This window comes from Hordeum vulgare, chromosome 2H, assembly GCF_904849725.1.
Source record: "Hordeum vulgare subsp. vulgare chromosome 2H, MorexV3_pseudomolecules_assembly, whole genome shotgun sequence".
Taxonomy (NCBI): domain Eukaryota; kingdom Viridiplantae; phylum Streptophyta; class Magnoliopsida; order Poales; family Poaceae; genus Hordeum; species Hordeum vulgare.
Window position 1 is genome coordinate 312,428,043 of NC_058519.1, and position 16,483 is coordinate 312,444,525.

At 42.9% G+C, this 16,483-nt stretch overlaps 1 pseudogene; it reads left to right on the forward strand.

Annotated features, from left to right (window-relative positions):
* The window catches only part of LOC123426766, a 72,132-nt pseudogene extending 56,172 nt beyond the window's left edge, over positions 1-15,960 (forward strand).
* The last annotated feature ends 523 nt before the right edge of the window (positions 15,961-16,483 follow it).

Below are 16,483 nucleotides of genomic sequence, written 5' to 3' on the forward strand. Positions count from 1 at the left end.
CATCTTTCCAAACAAGAGCTAGTTCTCGGTAAATCAAGCTTGATTGACTGTCCATCTAATTCTAATTAGCTTATTCATCCCTGATCAGAGCATCTCATTCTGATACACCACCGTGGAAATCTTAATTCCTTTGGTATTTAAGTATTGATATTTTTCAGGTGTTCTATAATCCGATGCGTTGCATTCTATCTTCCTTTGATTGAGTATAATTACTCACATCGGGTCCTTTGTGGACCGCCAGACCCATTGTTGCGCTATTATCCGATAGCATCCTTCACATTCAAAATTCTTTTGATATTCTTCCCCTGTTACATGATGCCATTGGTAAATTGTGTCTTCTCCCTCTAATAAGTTGTATCCTATGCTTTTGCCAAGCATGCCCTTCAAGCATGTGTTAATTACTCTTGAAGTTTGTGGTTTATGTTCATAAGATGCCCCCACGGGTTAAACCTATGCCTTCCCTAATCCGTGTGAACCCGGGAGTTTTCACGAGTCTTACTCTTAGGGTGTTTTGCCAGATAATCTTCCCAAGCTCCAATTTCATCAAAGGCGAGGAATAAATGGCAGATGATGCATTGGTGAAGTGGGAGTCGGCCTTGAAATTGGTGTTCATGCCCATGAAAACGACATTGATCCTATCATAGAAGCTTCTCATGTCAATAATCATTCGTTGTATGATTTGATCTTGTATTTGTGATTGGGTACTTTGCAACCGTGGTGCCGACCATGAATGTTCTTCTTTGATCCCATTTTTAGGCAAGTTAAAGCACTTGTCTTCTGCACATCAATACATCTGTCGAAGATTTAATGTTGATCTACCTTCGAGTATTATCCCTGGTATCTCGAGAATATCACGGAGCTATATAACTTCTTATGAGATCCTCAGCAACTATGATATTTCAATGATTCCGGTTACCTCGTGTTCTGAGTTGTTGTACACTCATGAACACCGATAACTGAATCAAGTACGCATTGCGACTCAACAACTCTTAGTAATCTCCTTTGCTTATGAGTTTGTACTTGATCATATCATTCCAAGATGTTAGGCTACATCATCATTTTCATGCTAGGGCTTCACCATGTTATTTATGTCCTTCATCCCCGGAACACAATCCCAAAAGTGCACTAAGCTTACATCAAGCTATCAACGTCATGATTGGTTGTCTTGAAAGGCAATTTCAATTCTAAGCTAGCACTCTAATTCGTGGTTCCGACGACCTTTCGCTTCACCATTACATTGCTTGATGTCGTCGCCTGAATGATTACATCTTCATGAAACTTCTCGACAAATGTCTCGTGATCACCATCACCATTCTGAGTTCTTCGAGGGTATGAATTGAGTGCATAATGAGAAATACCATCCTCGCCCCTCGATGATTTGTGATTATCATCGACAACCTAATTGCCTTCTGTCCAACACAAACTTGTTCATGTTTTGTGTTGTCCCTTGAGTTCCTTGCTAGTGAGCTTATGTTATCTTCTACCTTGGAGTATTACCATCTTTTATGTCAAGAATGTTGTGAGAATTGAGGCACCTCTTAAGAATGCTTGATATAGTGATACTTCTCGCCATCACCATTTATTTCTTGGTCCCTGTGTTGTTTCTGACCGGAATATCGACAAGTGAACTCTGATGTGTGATTCGGATAACCCACAAGTATAGGGGATCAATTGTAGCCTTTATCGATAAGTAAGAGTGTTGAACCCAACGAGGAGCTAAATGTAGGACAAATATTCCCTCAAGTTCTATCGACTGCCGATACAACTCTGCGCACACTTTACGTTCGCTTTACCTAGAAAAAGTATGAAACTAGAAGTACTTTGTAGGAGTGATAGGATAGGTTTGCAAGAAAAGAAAGAACACATAAATAAAAACTAGGGGCTGGTTAGATAAAGAAACAATTATGTTAGTTTAACGAGTGTGGAAAAGTGGTGGTACGAGTTGCGGAATTGTCCCTAAGCAATTGACTACGTTACTAGACCGATATCAAGTTTTATGTGGGAGAGGCCACTGCTAGCATGTCATCCCTTACTTGGAATTCTATGCACTTATGATTGGAACTATTAGCAAGCATCTGCAACTACTAACGTTCATGAAGGTAAAACCCAACCATAGCAATAAGATATATTGGTCCCCCTTCAATCCCATATGCATCAATTTCTATGCTAGGCTGAAGCTTCTGTCACCCTTGCCCTCCAATACATAGTCCTATAAACATACTACTAACCCTATGGTGTGATCGACGCGCGCGCTCATAGATGGGCACCAAAGGACAACAACATAACCACAAGAAAATAAAATTAATCATATCAATTCATCAATCACCGATAGGACAAGGAAAATCTACTCACACATCATAGGATGGCAACACATCATTGGATAATAATATGAAGCATAAAGCACCATGTTCAAGTAGAGGGTACAGAGTGTTGCGGGAGAGTGGTCTGCTGAATATAGATGGGGGAAGGTGATGGAGGTGTTGGTGAAGATGACGGAGGTGTTGGTGTAGATCGCCATCACACGATGATGTCCTGGGCGGCATTCCGGCACCGCCGGGTGAGAGGGGGAGAGAGCTCCCCTTCTTCTTCTTCTACCTTGACCTCCTCCCTAGATGGGAGAAGGGTTTCCCCTCTGGTCCATGGTCTCCCATGGCGGCGGAGGGGCGTGAGCCCCTCCGAGATTGGATGTCTCTCTGTGTGTCCTTCTGTTTCTGCGCTCCCAGATTCTGGGTTTCACCGTTTCTTAAATTCCCAGAAATCCGTAACTCCGATTGGGCTGAAATTTTAACACGATAATCTTCCTGATATTATCTTTCCTGTAGCAAAAGAAGGGCCCCAACCGCCATAGGGATTGGTCACAAGCCTGCCTGCCGCGCCCTAGGGGGCGCGCCTCCTGGGCTTGTGACCTCCTCGGGCATCGTTCTGCGTAGATTCTTCTTCCCAAAAATCACAAATATTCCAAAAAAATCCCCGTAGTTTTTTATTGTGTTTGAACTTCGTTTGGTATGGATAATCTGCGAAACAAAAAACATGCAACAAACAGGAACTAGCACTTGGCACTAGATCAATATGTTAGTCCCAAAAATAGTATAAAAAGTTGCCAAAAGTATATGAAAGTTGTAGAATATTGGCATGAAACAATCAAAAATTATAGATACGACGGAGACGTATCACCATCCCCAAGCTTAATGCTTGCTCGTCCTCGAGTAGGTAAATGATAAAAAACATAATTTTTGATGTGGAATGCTACCTAGCATAATCTTGATCATATAATCTAATCATGGCATGAATACTAAAACACGAGTGATTGGAAGCAATAGTCTATCATTTGACATAAAGGCAATAATATTTCAAGCATACTAACAAAGCAATCATGCCCATCCATAGATATCAATGTGAGTGAGTAGGGATTGCCATGCAACAGATGCACAAGAGCTATAAGTGTATAAAAGCTCAAAAAGAAACTAGTGGGTGTGCATCCAACTCGCTTGCTCACGAAGACCGAGGGCAATTTGAGGAAGCCCATCATTGGAATATACAAGCCAAGTTCTATAATGAAAATTTCCCACTAGTATGTGAAAGTGACAACATAGGAGACTCTCTATCATGAAGATCATGGTGCTACTTTGAAGCACAAGTGTGGTAAAGCATAGTAGCATTGTCCCTTCTCTCTTTTCTCTCATTTTTTTGGTGGGCTTCTTTGGCCTCTTTTTTTATTTGGGCTTCATTGGCCTCTTTTATTACTTCCTCACATGGGACAATGATCTAATAATGATGATCATCACACTTTTATTTACTTACAACTCGATATTTAGAACACAATATGACTCTATATGAATGCCTCCGGCAGTGTTCCAGGATGTGCAATGATCTAGCATAGCAATGACATCAAAAAATGGACAAGCCATGAAAACATCATGCTAGCTATCTTACGATCATGCAAAGCAATATGAAAATGATGGTGCATGTCATAATAAACGGAACGATGGAAGTTCCATGGCAATATATCTCGGAATGCCTATAGAAATGCCATAATAGGTAGGTATGGTGGTTGTTTTGAGGAAGGGTATATGGTGGGTGTAATGCACCGGCGAAAGTTGCGCGGTACTAGAGAGGCTAGCAGTGCTGGAAGGGTGAGAGTGCGTATAATCCATGGACTCAACATTAGTCATAAAGAACTCACATACTTATTGCAAAAGTCTATTAGTCATCGAAACAAGGTACTACACGCATGCTCCTAGGGGAAGGGTTGGTAGGAGTTAACCATCGCGTGATCCCGACTTCCACACAAAGGATGACAATCAATAAATAAATCATGCTCCGACTTCGTCACATAACAGTTCACCATACGTGCATGCTACGGGAATCACAAACCTTAACACAAGTATTTCTACGAATACACAACTACTTACTAGCATGACTCTAATATCACATCTTCATGTCGCAAAACTATTGCAAGGAATCAAACATATCATATTCAGTGATCTACAAGTTTTAGGTAGGATTTTATGACTAACCATGTGAATGACCAACTCCTGTTAACTCTCTAAATAGGTATAAGTGAAGCATGAGAGTTTAATTCTTTCTACAAAATATATGCCCCTCTCTAAAAAATATAAGTGAAGCAAAAGAGCATTCTACAAATGGTGGTTTTCAATGTGTAGGGAAACAGGCAATCCAAACTTCAAATGATATAAGTGAAGCACATGAAGCATTCTATAAAGCCATACTCAAAAGATATAAGTGAAGTGCAAAGAGCATTCTATAAATCAACCAAGGACTATCTCATACCAGCATGGTGCATAAAATAAAAAGGAAAAATAAACACAAAATACGCTCCAAGCATTTGCACATATCATTTGACGAATAAAAATATAGCTTCGAGTAAAATTACCGATAGATTGTAGACGAAAGAGGGGATGCCTTCCGGGGCATCCTCAAGCTTAGACGCTTGAGTCTTCCTTGAATATTACCTTGGGGTGCCTCAGGCATCCCCAAGCTTAGTCTCTTGCCTCTCCTTATTCCTTCATCCATCGTGGCCTCACCCAAAACTTGAAAACTTCAATCAGACAAAACTCAACAAAACCTTCGTGAGATCCGTTAGTATAATAAAGTAAATCACCACTTTAAGTACTGTTGTGAACTCATTCCAAATTCATATTAGCGTTATATCTACTGTAGTCAAACTTCACCATGGTTCATACCCCCCGATACTACCCATAGATTCATCAAAATAAGAGAACAATGCATAGAAAACAGAATGTGTCAAAAAACAGAACAGTCTGTAGTAATTTGAAAATTTACCATACTTATGGTACTCCAAAAATTCTGAACAATTATGAAAATTAGGGAAATTTTCATATCAATCAGTGGAAAAAAGAATCAACTCAAAAGCTCTTTCCGGATAGGAATTAAAAATACTTTCGTGAGCACAAAGTTTCTGTCTTTTTCAGCATGATCAAACAACTATCACCCAAACTAATCATAAAGGCTTTACTTGGCACATTATTTTTATTATACAATGGAATTGTACAAGGGTATAATTATTATTGCGAGAAACTTACATGAAAAATTATATATTGTTTCCATGAGCATGAACACAAGTTTTCAAGGTCGACCCTTACTTCCGGAATGCATCACCTTTCAATCGCTTCTCTTTTTGAAAAACAATTTAAGTTCCCCTCTATATTTTTTTTACTAAATAAAAGCACTCAACAGAAATAAATGATTCTCTAGAACTTCCGGGTTGTCTCCCAGGCAGCGCTTTCTTTAAAGCCATTAAGCTAGGCATAAAGTGCTCAAGTAATGGATCCACCCGGATCCCAAGGTATATCAAAGCCAATTTTAATTAACAATCATTTGTAATTTAGTAGTGAGCACAAGGTAACATATATCATGCAATGACGAAGTCTAACTCTCTTCCTATGCATTGGCATGTCATAAAAGAACAATTCATGCACATCAAGTAAAGGCCAATACATAGCATAAGCAGTTTCTTGCAATTTTATCGTATTGGAAACATAGAGAGGTGGAGATGTAGTTCCTCTCTCATAATAATTGCAAGTAGGAGCAGAAATCACATGCATATTTTATTCATCAAAATCATCATGTCTAATAGTAGAAGGCAACCCATCTATGTAATCCCTAATAAGAGCAAACTTCTCCGATATAGTGTAGTTGGGAGAGTTCAAAAAGATAATAGGACTATCATAAGTGGGTGCGATAGCAACAATTTCATGTTTAACATAAGGAACTATAGAAATTTCATCTTCATAAGCATCATTCATATTGGCATCATGGCCACAAGCATAACAAGCATCAAGTTCATCAAAAAGGGATATTTCAAACGAATCCAAGGGATCATAGCAATCAACATAGCATTCATCCTTCGAAGGGAAATTAAACAATGTATGAGTTGAAGAGTTACTCTCATTAGAAGGTGGGCACGGGTAGCTAGTCCGCTCTTCCTCCTTTGTTCTTCGCTCTCCTCGTCATCTTTTTCATCTAATGAGCTCACAGTTTCAACATTTTCTTCTTCCATAGTTTCCTACAAAATATTATTCTCTTCTTGGGCAGCGTAGAATTTCTCCATAAATCGAGAAATATGGGCATTATATTCATAATTATTATAACAATAATGAAGCATAACCAAATTTTCAGATCGGTAAGCAGCATCATCATTATCATCACACCTTTTAAACAGAGCTTCAATTTCATAAGCACCCATAAAAGCAACAAACTCTTCTATTTGTTCCACATCATAGTAATCATATATACCATTAGCATAACAAGCCAAAGTTTCATTAGCATTAAATTTACAACAAAAGTGAAGGTGTTGAGCCTTCATCCTAGAGCAACAAGTAACATCATATCTCAAGCATAGATCCCAAGCATACCACTTCAACATATGAATTTGATCCCAAAATAGTTTCCCTTTTTGAGTCAAGCGATAATCTCTAAAGTATTCACGTTGATCCAACGTGTATCCCATTATATAATTTAATGGGGTTTTCTCAAGGATTATTAAAGAAATGCATAATATTTTCCACATAACGAGCATCGAGGGTTTTAGGAGGTTCCCCATCTCCATGAGTACCAAGTACACCTAATTTTTTTGGTATTTCGTGTTCCATATCCATAACTAAAGATAGAGAACAACTTAGAACAGAAAATAAATCTACTTAGTGATAAAGCAAACAAGCACACACGAGAATATTCACCCCAAGCTATCTCTCCCCGGCAACGGCGCCAGAAAAAGGTCTTGATAACCCACAAGTATAGGGGATCAATTGTAGCCTTTCTCGATAAGTAAGAGTGTCGAACCCAACGATGAGCTAAAGGTACGACAAATATTCCCTCAAGTTCTATCAACCGCCGATACAACTCTACGCAGACTTTACGTTCGCCTTACCTAGAACAAGTATGAAACTAGAAGTACTTTGTAGGAGTGATAGGATAGGTTTGCAAGAAAACAAAGAACACGTAAATAAAAACTAGGGACTGGTTAGATAAAGAAACAATTACGTTAGTTTAACGAGTGTCGAAAATGGTGGTAGGAGTTGCGGAATTGTCCCTAAGCAATTGACTACGTTACTAGACCTATATCAAGTTTTATGTGGGAGAGGCCACTGCTAGCATGTCATCTCTTACTTGGAATTCTATGCGCTTATGATTGGAACTATTAGCAAGCATCCGCAACTACTAACGTTCATTAAGGTAAAACCCAACCATAGCAATAAGATATATTGGTCCCCCTTCAATCCCATATGCATCAATTTCTATGCTAGGCTAAAGCTTCTGTCACCCTTGCCCTCCAATACATAGTCCTATCAACATACTACTAAGCCTATGGTGTGATCGATGCGCGCGCTCATATGATGGGCACCAAAGGACAACAACATAACCACCAAAAAATTAAACCAATCATAGCAATTCATCAATTACCGATAGGACAACGAAAATCTACTCAGACATCATAGGATGAAAACACATCATTGGATAATAATATGAAGCATAAAGCACCATGTTCAAGTAGAGGGTACAGCGGGTTGCAGGAGAGTGGAACATTGAATATAGACTGGGGAAGGTGATGGAGGTGTTGGTGAAGATGACGGAGGTGGTTGTGTAGATCACCGTCACACGATGATGTCCCAGGCGGCGTTCTGGCGCCGCTGGGTGAGAGGGGGAGAGAGCTCCCCTTCTTCTTATTCTTCCTTGACCTCCTCCCTAGATGGGAGAAGGGTTTCCCCTCTGGTCCATGGTCTCCATGGCGGCAGAGGGGCGGGATCCCCTCCGAGATTGGATCTCTCTCTCTTTGTGTGTCCTTCTGTTTCTGCGCTCCCAGATTCTGGCTTTCACCGTTTATTAAATTCCCGGAGATACGTAACTCCGATTTGGCTGAAATTTTAACATGATTTTCTTCTGGATATTATCTTTCCCGTGGAGAAAGAAGGGCTCCAACCGCCTTAGGGATTGGTCACAAGCCTTCCAGCCGCGCCCTAGGGGGGCGCGCCTCCTGGGCTTGTGACCTCCTCGGGCATCGTTTCCCAAAAATCATAAATATTCCACACAAAAATCCCTGTAGGTTTTTTATTGCGTTTGGACTTCGTTTGGTATGGATAATCTGCGAAACAAAAAACATGCAACAAACAGGAACTGGCACTGGGCACTGGATCAATATGTTAGTCCCAAAGATAGTATAAAAAGTTGCCAATAGTATATGAAAGTTGTAGAATATTGGCATGAAACAATCAAAAATTATAGATACGACGGAGACGTATCATATTTCAATACTTCTGGCAACCCTATTGTCTTGGAGTTGATGGATGTATGTTTAATTCTTAGCATATTGGTTGTTGACTCAGCCTTTTAGCATTGGTCGTGCTACTAGGTCCGTATTTCCAAGTGTACCCTTCGATCAATGTTTAGTTGTCGACGTTTCCTCGAGCATACGTCATTCTATCATTTGATCTGGCAAATGCTATCTCCTTGTTCTTTAATTTTGGAAATTCATACCTACCAAAATATTGAGGGATTGTTGTTGAGCCCATCGGCCACACCCTCAACTTCTCCATGTTTCATGATGAAGCTTTTGAAAGCATTATATTTGTGCCTAGGTCATGAAGAATATGTTTAATAGAATAGGTGTTTTCCCAAATTTCACATGCATTATTACCTTTGTGAATATGAGAAAGTTTTGTTCTCTTCCTCTAGGATCATCCCAAATCATTCACGCATGTGTGAGGTGTTATATGTTTTGAAGATTTGCTATCTTCACTTCATATAAGTTCTCTTAGAACCCCAAGCCACTAATTGATTTGATCAAGGAAAGGAAGTTCCTTCATAAGAGCTAATCCAAACTTATGCAAGGACCTTGATATCCTTGATGATGGTTCCCAAATCAGAACTCGGTTGCATTTCATTGTAAGAATTCCTTGTGGGAACGATTGCATTGTCATTGTGTTCATCTGTCTTACAATCTAACTAACGATTCAAGGCTTACTTCCGTAGTTCATATCTCAAGGATCTTGCATCATCATCTCATCGTTCTGTTGACCCCTTTTCTTCTCTGGCATCCTGAGTCTGAGGTATCCTCACACCAATCAGAGCTGAATCTCGGGCACATATGATGGTTGGAACATTTTCCAATAATTATAACTTTGGTATTTATGTAACCTCGTATGGTGATGTCTTGTCTAGCACACATGTCCCGAGGACCTATTGTTATAGTATCTTGTTCAGCAAGATTCGCCATTCTTCCATCAGGAAATTGTATGAATTATTCTATAAGTTGTTCCTAATGGATCCTTTGTGTACCCAAATTCCGATCGTTACCTGATGACCATGTTGATGCTACCCCGAAGCACGAATGTGGCACTTCAAATGTCTACAAGGACATTGGAAGCGCAATGCAAAATTGTTCTTAATCAATTATACAAACAGGGTTGTATGGGTAAACATCATGATTCTCCTTGCCCTTTTACCTAAATGATTATCTACTTGCTATCCTTTCATGGTCATCATGCCCTACTTGTCCTTGGGAAGGTTATACTCCTGATAATTGTGTTTGAACACAATTGCCCTTCCATCATTCTATTTAACCTTTCTTGAAATCTAAACTTATTTGAGCAGTGGTAATTCCGTGCTTTGGTAAAAACCAGGGTGTACAACTCTTTCAGTAAGACCATGTTACTATTGTGGAAAATATTCTGGTAACCGCCGGTGGACGAGAACTTTGCCTAATGGTCCACCTCATCTCAACGAGTAGGAATATTGTTCTATTCGTCCCCCGCCCTTGGTACCGAAGGTGTTGCCAACATAACTGATAGGCCATCCTGTGACATGTCTTGCTACAAAGACCATACAAGATGTCACCGTTCTGACTACTCTTGGCCGCATGGTGGGCCCATAACCCACAATTCCACACTCTCGAAACATGACTCTCCTCTAAATCTTTGACTTCAAAGTATCCTTTGCACTTGGCTTCGTGTGAAATTTCCGAGGCACCATCCAATGGGACGATCTATTCTTGTATCACACACAATATTTATTTTCGTTGCTCTAAACCCCCCCCCCCATTTCATCTCTATTTTGGCATCAAACGATTGCCTAACCGTTTGAAATCTTGGTACCATCGCATGTTACTCTCAATGAGTTCTACGAGTTACAACTTGAGGCATAATTCATGTCCTCTTCCGTGAGTTCGCCGTGAGATCCCAAGTTTGTGTAGCTACGTTCTTCCAAAGTTTTCCCTATTATCGCATTTGTAGGACGATGAAGATCCCGAAGGAAGGATGACGACTCCATCAGGTTGACCTTAATCACAGTAATGAATACATCAACAAGAAGGACCAACACCATCGATGAGCGCAACAAAGACAAGAAGACTTGTTAGAATTTCGTAACCAGACGTTCCCCTTACCTCTACCTCTTAATTCTCGGGACGAGAATTTCTTTTAGTGGTGGAGAGTTATGACACCCCGGTAGTTAAGCTACAGTAATCTCGCGCTAATGGTGTCATGTCATCAAGTTTAACAAGCCAAATTGCTACTTAATAAAATCAAAGCCATATTTCATATTTAAATTAAAGTCAAAATATTATTTCTTCAAACATAAAAACAAAAATGTTCCTAATGTTGCAAATAATCCGTAGTTAATTATGGTGGAGTAACCAACATTTCATAATGTGTATAACTGCACAAAATAATTAAAAGAGAGGCCAAAACATTATTTTAAAATGCCCTTTGCTATATGAAAATTTTGAACTTATTTCAATGGACCCAAACTTTTTGTGTTACTGTCTAATATTATAACTTTAATATTTGGGGAGGCGGCATATTTTTAGAAAAGTGTTTTCTCATTAAAATACATAAAAATGGAAAAGATAAATGAAAAGTATAAAGAAAAAGAAAAAGGAAATGCCACCCTCCTCTCCCGCAAGACTCGGCCCAGCTAGCCCGGTGGCCGAGTCAACCCCCCACAAGGCCGGCCTAGCCCCCCCCCCCACCCGGCGGCCCACCTCGCCCCCTCTTCCCCTCTAACCTATAAAAGGCCCCCACCCCTCTTAACCTTGTTTTCCCTCCCCCTCCCACATTCTCCCCCAGACTAGCGGCGCCCTCTCTGTCCCCTAGTGCGCCCTCCTCGGTTGGCTGACGCCCCATGCCGCTCCGGCGCTCGCCGGCACCGGCCGTCGTTGCCAGCCTCCCTAACTCTCCCCCACCAGCCTCCTCGAGCCACATTGCCCCCTTCTTGCCAACGACTATGAGGTCACCCCCCTCACCTCCTTTCCCCCCTCTGGCAGACTCCAGCCGCCTGTTGTGCTTCTCGACATGCCGCTCCCCCAATGGTTGTCGCAATGTGCATGCCGCCCCCCACTGCGCCGCCGCACGCCCCCTCCCACAACCCCGCATGCTACCCCGTGCGCTGGTCGTACCTGTTGGCCACTGGGGCGTTGGTCCCGCTGCCGCACCACCCCGCCCGTCGCAGCCAGTCACTGCCCCCCCTCCCCCACTCATGTGCCTGCTCGTCATCGCGCCTCATCACCGCTAGCACCTAGCTGCACCCCGCTGCTACCACTCCGGCCGTTGCGAGCACACCACGTAGCTGTCGTCGAAGCGCCTCCGCTCGACTTGCTGCCGGCACCACGTCGCTGGCCATGGCAAGTGTGGCCACCAGTCTCGCCCCGGCCCCCTTCGTGTAACCGGTGGGAATTACTGCCCCACGAGGCTAATCCCCCTTGCCCCCTGCTAAAAATGACACATGGGGCCACCCCCTGAAAACTTTTAAAAATGTATAAAATAAAAATATATAAATAATAATATAATTAACTAAATTAATTAATTAATTAGTAAGTAAGTAATTAGTCAACCTAACTAAACTTCTGATTAACCTGCTTAATTAATTATAATAATTAATTGGAGTAATTAATTAGGATAATTAAACCTCATTTGTTTAATTAACTAGGAGTAAATGACATGTAGGACCCGCTTGTTAGTGTGACTAGTCAACTAAGAGTCTTAAGTAATGATGTCATAATTGCATTTCTTAATCAAAATAAATCTATTTAATTTTAGAATAGTCATAAAACTTTAAAAATTAATATAAAATAGTATGTAACTCGGATTAAAATAATATGTCGTACAACCCCGCAAGAATAGACCATCGAGGGTGATTCCTGCCTCGTCACCATCGTTCCATCTGATGTTACAGCCACACTGTTACTTGACTTATTACTGGGAACATGATGAGGTGTGTTGCGGGTGGATTCCCGCATGGATATGACGAGGCATGGCCCCGCATTCTTGGCCCTTGCCACGCATCCTCAAGACGGGGCGACGGGACCACACATCATGGATTGCTGATCGTCCCCACAGTGTTAATTAAAATGCAAATGTGATTTGGGTATTTGGTTTGAGTTGGTCGATGGCCTCTTTCGCACTAACCATCACGTGAGAGAAGTTGTGGGTACTCGAGCCGCAGTATCAGCCAAAGCTCTTTAGATGTTAGCAATGGAGCGGTGCTCGCCCGAGTGGTCCGCATAAGCATTGATCTTGTATTAGAGGTGCCAGGACTGACCTCGGTCGCCCATGCATCGTGTAGGAGTGCAAAGGGCGATGGTCCCACGACCTCTGCGTGCTAAGGATTTAGACCGACGGGCTGGCCTCTCCATTGAGCCTAGGTAGGGTTGCGACGTGTCGATCTTTCGAAGTCGGGCATGACCCAGGAAAGTGTGTTCGGCCACAGTTTATCGAGCATGTTGGGTATTGTGGTACACCGCTACAGGGAAGAAATTTATCTATTCGATTAGCCGTGTCCACGGTAACAGGGCGACTTGGAGTTGTATCCCGATCTAATACATCCAGAACTGTTACTTAATTGGAATGTTTGGCTTCAAGATTGCTTTCTCACACAGAGTTGAGCAAGAATCTCTGGGCGTGACTTAATTAATTTGCTGCAACAATATGACAATATATGTGTTATTGTACTACTCTCTTCTAATGCTGCAAGACATTGAAGATGCTAGTCTTTGATAGGACTAGTTCCTTCTCTCTATTCTTGCAATGCTCTAGTTAGTCCAGATATAACCCCATTCCTTTGATACGGGTGCATATTTAGCATAGTTTTGATGTCAGTCTTGCCAGTACTTTGGACGAGTACTCACCGTTGCTTTGCTCCCCTTTTCCTCTTGATATGATTTGCACGACCAGATAATGGAGCCTAGGAGATGGCATATCCCATCTATGACGACTACTACCCTGACGGTGCCTACTACGTGGAGGCCGCTGATGACCAGGAGTAGTTCAAGAGGTTTCCAGGCAGGAGGCCTCGCCTCGTTCGATCTATGTATCCTTTGTGCTAGCCTTCTCTAAGGAAAAAACTTGTTTCTATGTCTGTACTTAAATATTTTTGCTTCCGCTAACTCATGTGTTTCCCGAGCTTTTGTATTCGAACCCTCGAGGCCTCTGGCTTGTAATATTAAGCTTGTATGACTTTTATTTGTGTCTAGAGTTGTGTTGTGATATCTTTCCGTAAGTCCCTAATCTTGGTCGTACACATTGTGTGTATGATTAGCATGGCTGCAACGAGAAGATGGTGGATGTCGGGCTAGAGTGGCCACTGGCGGGGAGTGTGGCCGCCGGGGCCGAAGTGGCGAACGGCGGGCTCACGCGTGGAGAGCGCTGGAACACGATATTCACTCGTTGGCTTATGCTCGATGCTTCACAACAGAAGAAATAGTTGACTTTATCTACAGACTACGGTGATAGAACTTGTCTATACAATCGCTTTAATAACTAAACATGTTCAACCCTACACCACTATACGGATTGACATACTTTTCTGCTAGGTTGTCTCAGGCCATCTTCCTAATATATATATATATATATATATATATATATATATATATATATATATATATATAACTACGTGTAGTGGGAGTAATTCAACAGTAATATAGGATCCAAGTCAACAAATTTGCTTATACGGCAACGTTTTAATGAGGAGAAAGTTTAATTGAGTAAAATAGCTAGCTACTCACATTATGAGACTATCCACGATGAAAATAACTTCTGCAGTAACATAGGACTACTCATAGTGGGGACTAACTTTGACACATGCCGATGTTACCATCTTCATAGTGGGAAGTAAATGAGAAGTTAGTACGTCGTTCGTTCGCCATCGATCGAAGCCCGTGGTTTTATTTAACATAGCCCCACCTCCCGTGTATGCCATTTGTTTGTTTTAATCCAAACTAAGAGGAAAAACCTAGAGAAATTTGATTATCTGCCACTTTTGATATGGGGTTTCGTAGAAATTCCACTCTCAAGATTGACTTCGTAAAAATGCCATCCTACCCGTCTGCACTTTGATTAACAACCATTTTCCTTTTTTCCATTATTTTCCTTTTTACTTTCCATTTTTTGGTACTCAAAGGACCAAAATGCCCTTGGATATTTCAATCTTATTTGATACGATTTGCGGGCTGGTTGGATGGGGATTGCATGGAGATAATTGCACGGCACTACCACACATGGGCACGTTGTAACGGATAGGTACCAATAGTCAAAAAATTTGCACGTCAGTACCATTTCAGAGACTAATTGTTGCAATACGGGCTGACAGGCGTATAAACATGTATTGACCACATATCTGACAGACTTGGCCCGCATATCAGGTGGCATGTGTCATATGTTTTTGTAGAAACACCCCTGCCAACTACTCCGTACCATCTTTCACAACGACAGCCAGTGGTGTTTCTGCAAAAAAACACCACCTCTGGAATCTGGAACTGTTCTCTCCTCCCCACGACATGGCTAGGAACCCCAGCCGGACCCCACCACCCCGACGAACAGCATCGTCACCGCCATCAGTGTCGTGTCGGGGAGCCACACCTCGAGGGTCATCGCCTCCGTCGCGGCTCCGACGGCCACCATCTGCACCGTGCTCAGCAGTAACATCCACGCCGTGCTCGAGTACACAGCGGGGTACTCGGTCCCGATCCTAGGGAACGGCCACCTCCCCACCACCGCCTCCACCGGCCTGCCGGACAACTCCTTCGCGTCCGCCTCAGACTCCGAGGCAGAGGGAGACGCCGCCAACTACCTCCCCATATCCGGCACAGCCTCGGACCCTGAAACCGACAGCGACGGCGACGCCGACCCCGACTCGGATCTCGCATCTTGCCACTGCCTCGACGCGATCGACAACGGCGTCTCCGAGCTGGATCTCGCCTCCGACGACGAAGAAGAATAAGAAAGTGGCGAGGAGGCCACGGTCGCGGCCTCCTTGGATGACGAGCGCCGGCGGCGCGCCCAATTCTCCCTTCCCGCGGGCGTCGCAGCCCGGATCATGGACGCGATGCGCGACGTGGCGTTCCCCGGCGCGCCACCGCCGTGGGTCGGCAGCGTCCCCGATGAGCAGTGGGCTTAGCGCCTCCGCTCCCTCCGCGCCGGCCGCGACTAGGCAGAGCAGATGATCTCTCGACCCGTAGATCTGTCGTGAGCTTAACATTATTAGTTGGCAGGGGTGTTTCTGCAAAAACATATGACACATGCCACCTGACATGTGGGTCAGGTCTATCAGATACGTGGTCAATACGCGTTTATACGCCTGTCAACCCGTATTGGAACAATTAGTCCCTGAAATGGTACTAACATGCAAAAAATTTGACTATTGGTACCTATCTGTTACTACGTGCCCAAGTGTGGTAGTGCCCTGCAATTATCTCGATTGCTTGAGGCTAGCTCGTCACTTATGCTCATTCGAGCCACTGTAGCTCGCGGCCTTAGCTTGAGTGCATCTTTGTGACAAACCGTAGGTCATCACCACCACTGTACTCGTGCACGTCTGCTCGCGTCGACGCAATTCACCCTCGCCTTCCGTATGCCTACGCGGCAGGGCAAGCAACTGCAACTCACCGCCGGTGCTCGTGCACGTCTACACGAGCAGGCGCAGCCTCGTGGATGCCTACCCTGATCCGCCGCCA